The 6144-nt window shown below is 39.3% G+C and overlaps 1 pseudogene; it reads left to right on the forward strand.

Moving 5' to 3' along the window:
* Positions 1 to 2109: 2109 nt before the first annotated feature.
* LOC115272382 lies at positions 2110 to 3037 on the forward strand (annotated as a pseudogene).
* The last annotated feature ends 3107 nt before the right edge of the window (positions 3038 to 6144 follow it).

A 6144-nucleotide genomic window follows, 5' to 3' on the forward strand; every position in this document is an offset into this window, starting at 1 on the left:
GTCCAATCTTATAATGACAATTTCCATGGCATTTTTCATTTCATTTATTGTAGTCCTCAACTCCAGAATTTCTGCTAGTCTCTTTTATTAATGATTTTTTTTCTTTCTGTTAAACTTCTCATTTTGTTTGTGTTTTGTTTGCCTGATCTCACTGTTTTTTGTGTGTGTTTTCGTATATAGCTCACTGAGTTTCCTTAAAGCAGCTATTTTGAATTCTTATTATGCACATCCAGATCTATATTTCTTTGGGGCCAGTTACTAGAAAATTTGGTGGTGTTATGTTTCCTTGATTTTTTCATGTTTTTTGAAGATTTGCATTGATGTCGTTGCATATAAAGAAGGAGTGGGCTCCTTCAGGCTTTACCAACTGGCTTTAGGAGACAAGTATCTTTTGTCAGCCCTGATAGAGATTCTGAAGTTTCCTCAGACTTTTTCCATGCATATTCTTGCTCCACATTTCTTGTTCTCTCTTGAGACAGAATTCTTAAAATGGTATGTTTTTTCTTCATCCTTCAAAGCAAGGGTGGGTGTTACAGCTTGCATCCCCCAGAGCATTGCTAAACACTCAGATCTGTGAGACTCTCCCAGACCCACAGAGTCAGGCAGTTTTCAGTGTGTTCTCACGAACCATGTATGAGTCTGCTTGTTCTTTACTCATATTTACAGATGTCCGTATTTGTTTTTAAACCTGTGCAACTAATTTACTTTTATTCTGATAAATTCAATGATCTAAACCCTTTTTTGGTATACTTTTGCTAATTTTTTGTTAACTCCCATATATCTATATACTTAGTGATTTTTGACTTTGAGCTATTAATTTTCTTGGAATTACATCTATGAACACACTTTGAACTTTGAAATGAAGGTGGGTTTCTCCAGAGAGCACTTCCATCTGCTTCTGTCAAGTATCTGAAACAGTGCTATTCAAATTGAGGTCCGTGGACTGGTGCCAGCCTGCAAATGACAGCAAGATAAGATTTCCCCAGAATGTAAATCTTTATCTACAGCATTAAGCATACTGTTTACTTCAGCTATCATTTATTTCATAGCAATACTTTGAGTGAAGCTGTGAATTGATTTATAATGTGCCACAAGCTCCTTATCTCATACCTGACTTGTGACCAGTGATTTATGGAGTAACTACATTGAATTGCATTAGCCTATTGAATTGACTATATTGAGTATTTCTTTAAACTCAATTCCCATTTGAGGTTTTTCAGGTATTTCAAGCAGTGTGAAATTGGACTTCACGAGGCATTCCAAATAGTGTTGACTGTCTTATAGTTATGAATTTCTTTGAGGAGATTAAAACAACTTCATCGTTTCTACTCAATGCCAAGTTCTAGACTTTCAACTTTCTTTGCATTATTGTAGGATAATGATTAATTGAGCTTTTACTTTTGTATTAATGGTATATTCCTTTGGGAGTCCCCGCCTTATATGGGAATCTCTTGTTAGAGTTCACCTTGATTGGGTCCTTATTCCAGATTCCTGAGTTCCATGAAGCTAAAAAAATCTATGCTCCATTGTCTCAGTTTGACGAATGTCTGCAATACCAAACCAGGTTCACTGTTCTGCTAGCTTGCTGTGTTCTGTGTTAGTATTTGTTTTGAATAGTATTTGCCTTTAAAGAAAACCAACTAATTGATGCATTTGAGCAAATTTCTAAAATATTTTATCCAGGATTTTTAGTTGCTAGTTTGGGCAGTTTGCCCTCCATGTATGATCTCAAGATAATGTTTAGTTTCTTTTTTGAATTTTTTCATAAGTTTCATTTGCTCCACTACCCCCTTAATTCACCCATCATCAATGGGGTATGTGTCTTTAGATAAATTATTTTTTAAATGTAGGTGAAGACGAATGTAGGTGATTATATGGACTTTTTCAATAGAAGTTAATAAAAATATTCCTAAGAAATAAAGAAATAAGAATATGTATTGGAAGTTTCTTTTTCTTTCTTTTTTTTTTCTTGTTATATTGTTTACAGGGAAATTATTTAAAGTAGTCAGCTGAATAGCTAAGTTACACCATGTATAATAACCTGAAGATACTGGAATAATGAGAGATTTCTTTCATTATTTCCCTTCAGGTCTCAAAAACATCATGGCAATGGGTGAAGGAAGAAACAGCACTACAGTTACCAGGTGTATTCTATTGGGATTCTCTGGATTTCCAAAACTTGAAGTCATCCTCTTTTCAATATTCCTAGGCATCTGCCTCATGACAGGGTCCTGGAATGTGAATCTCATCCCTCTGATCGAGATGAACTCCTACCTGCACACACCCGTGTACTTCTTTATCACTAAAGTCACCTCCTTACATATTTGTTCCATGTCCTCCACAGCTCCCAAGAGGCTGTCATATTTCTTCAAGAAGCAGATATATATCTCCCTTGGGGGCACACCATGCAGTACTTCTTTACCCTGGGTCTGAGTGAGTGCTATCTCCCGTCAGCCATGGCTTATGACCGATATGCTACCATTTGTAACCCTCTGCTCTACATCACCATCATGTCGCCCACCCTCTGTGTGCAGATGGTGGTGAGATCTCATGTAACTGGATTCTGTGGCTCATTTGTCCAGCTGTGTGCCTTACTTCAGCTCTATTTCTGTGGGCCAAATGTCATCAGCCATTTCTTTTGTGATCTTCCCCAGTTGCTGATCCTACCTGCTCTGACACCTTTTTCTTTCAAATCATGACCTCTGTGCTCAAAGTGATATTTTGACTCACAACTGTTATCATGATATCCTATGATTATATTGTTGCCACCGTCATGGAGATCACCTTAGCTAGAGGCGGGTCCAAGGCCTTCAACACCTGTGCTTCTCACCTGACATCTGTGACTCTCTTTTATGGCTTTGTCTATTTGTGCCCTACTTCTGATGATTTTCTGAGCCCAAGCAAGCTGTTCTCTGTTGCATACACTGTGGTGATCCCCATGTTAAATCTGTTGATTTATAGCCTAAGGAACAAGGAAATCAAAGATGCCTTAGATGGGAGAAGAGAATATTTTCATGGAATTATTGATGGCTTTTAGGGCTTAGAACACAAAACATTCAGAATAGGGTATGAAAGACAGCTGTAATGGTACTTATAAGCCTTGTAATATATTGTGTAGCTTTTCACAAATATTTGTTTCCCCTCTATTCCCTGAGAGAGGAGTGTATTTCATCTCTTTGAAGTCAGGCATGGGCACGTGACTTGTTATGACAAATGAAATGTGAACAGAAGTGACATATACCACTTATAGGTAGAGACTATATATGTGTGATTTCTTTTTTTACCTTTTTTATTCTCAGTGCTCTTATAAGTGGCTGACTTGTAAGGAATAAGATGATGGTGCAAGAGAAGACCCCCAGCTGACAAAAGAGGAACATGTATTGTTGGCAAGAAACAAATCTGTTTTGGATTATTTGTTACTGTAACATACTCGGTCCATCATAACTGTTACAGAAATCTATACAGGTAGTAGTATGCTATTTAAAAATTTCAGTGTTAACATTTGGAAATTTCTTTAAGACCAGGCAGTAGGTGTTAAGTAATATATTATTGACAACTGGGAGGATAGTAATTTTATGTTTGGCACAATAAAACATTTAGCACGACTGTCACCTGCAATAACTTTGAAGGAAAATTATGTGGGAAAATGGAATGCTTGTAGCATGAATTGGTTGCTATTCAATGCATTTACCAAGGCTCTACCAAAATGAGACAACTTCACAAGGCAACTGGTCAGTTTGCAATGAGGAAATGAAAGAGAATATAGAGAGTCAAGAAATTTGGAGACTTGAGGGGAACTAAGATAGCAGCATAAGTAGGAGACGCCTAGGCTTGTCTCATCCCTCAAACACAGCTAAATAACTATCAAATTATTCTGAATACCCAAGAAATTGACCTGAGGACTGACAGAACAAAGTGCTGAAAGGCCACATAGAGGGAGGTAGGAAGTGCAGAGACATGGTTTGGGGGAGAAACAGATCATGGGTGCTGCAAAGAGAAGGGAGCCCAGGTCACAGAGAAGGGACAGAAAGAGAGAGAGAGAGAGAGAGAGACATTGGCTGGGAAATGAGAGGGGTTGATTTTCATGAGTTTTTGCAAAAACCCAATGACTGGAGTTTTAGAGGCAGAGTTCATGGCTGGGATAGAGCCAGCCATGAAGGTACTGCCTTACTCCTGAAGAGAAGGCATTCAAGCAGCCTGGGGTAGACTGTGCAATCTGAGGATCACCTACAGTGCATGGGGAGAGACTGCTCTTCCTGGAGTGCATCTGTGAAAGGTGGCATTCACAGAGAAGCCTCTCCAGGGACAAGAGAGCTAGTGAGCACCATTTCCCTCCCTCACTCCTCAGCATAGGCACAGAGACACCTGCTGGTGGTGGCTAACCCAGTCGCTGGTTCTTTAGAGTGCTTTGCTCCAAATCCCTTTTCTCTGTGGTCTAGCATGACTGCCCTTCTGGGTCAAGAGGCTTGGCTGGAATAGAGTCCAAAGTGCACTGCACTGCTCCAGGCAGGCAAGCAACATGAAGACAGCATGAAAATAGCCATCTGAAAATGCCTGGGGTGCAGGAGGGGGAGTGCTTTCCTGAGAGCAGCAAGGATGGAGATCCCTCTCCAAGGACAAAGGAGCTGGCAGGTACCATTTCCTTCCCCCATCCTTCACCATAAACCAGCTTCCGTAAACAGATGAACAGTTTAAGTTAACAGATTAACTGGTTTAGTCCACATGTTTCTAACCAAGAAGCACCACATAGACATTATTAAGAGACTTCTAGGCATCCCTCAAAGATCCAGTCCTGACAGGAGAAAATACTAAGACAAATACAACTGATTACCATCTAGAGTATATAATGGACTCCTATAAATAAAAAAGACAAATCTCTGAGTTAATATGGGCTAAGCAAATCAATAGAAATTTCATAAGAAAGTACAAATGGTCTTGAAACATGCTAAAAGATTTGAATCTCATTAATTATAGGGCAATACAATTTCACATCTACCATTTAAGTAAAAACTAACAAGTAGGACAATGTCAAGTGTTGACACGAATATGCAGTAACAGAGTCCTCATCTGCTGATGAGAGTATACACTGGTACATCTATTTTGGAAAGCAGACTATTACTGCCCAAGAAAGTGGCCCTAAAGGACAGTGGTGAAGGGAAGTCCTCCTAGTGGTCAGAGTTCCAAGAAGCACACCTAGTTGTCCAATTTACATTGGAGGAGAAAGCTCCTGGGTTAAGGATTCATATGGACTCTTAAGTAGTGTCACATAGCTTGACTGGTTGGCTAGGAGCCTGGAAGGAGCCATATTGGAAGACTGCAGACAAGAACATCGAGGGAAGAAGTATGTGGATGAACCTATGGGCACAAAGCACACAGCTCTTTTTGTCACATGTCACATGTCAAAACTCACATGCAAGGAGGAAATGAAAGAGAATATAGAGAGTCAAGAAATTTGGAGACTTGAGCATCCATTCCAGTGGGAGTTATACTTACATGGACAGATTGGCAAAGACTGTGGATGTCATCCAGCCTCTCTCTTTGTATATTACAGTTCATAGCCATCATGATCGGTGAGTAACCATGGTGGAATGGTTGAAGGCAGTGTTCAAGTTCTTGTTCAAGTTCTTTCTCATCAAGGCCAAATTACCGACACCACTGAATGTCCAATGTGCTAACAAATAAATGAAGCCAGAACCCTCAATAGTACTTAAGAACACTAGCCAACCAGTTGGTGGTAGATATAAAATAGTGAACTCCTCCATCGTAGAAGGAAGAGTGATTTATGCTCTTGAATTGAGATATTCTATAGCTAAAAGCCTGCTTTCCATGCATGCAGTATCTCTGCCAGTACCACCATCTAAGGCTTACAGAACACCCAGACTATCCCATATGAACATTACCTCATTTGAAAGGATACAGTTTATGGCAAAGAAGATGAACTAATGGGAGTATGACCATGAGATTTACTAACCTTTTATTGTATGTCTTTCTGCAGAAATATCTGATTTAATAGCTGAATTAAGGTGTCAGAAAATTTCTAATAGTTAAGGCACTATCTTCCAGGAAGCTGTATATGAACTAAGTAAACAAGTGCTTTTTCCTGGTATCTTAAGTATATGGCCTCAGTAACCAAAGAATGGAGTA

This window comes from Suricata suricatta, chromosome 11 (assembly GCF_006229205.1).
Source record: "Suricata suricatta isolate VVHF042 chromosome 11, meerkat_22Aug2017_6uvM2_HiC, whole genome shotgun sequence".
Lineage (NCBI taxonomy): Eukaryota > Metazoa > Chordata > Mammalia > Carnivora > Herpestidae > Suricata > Suricata suricatta.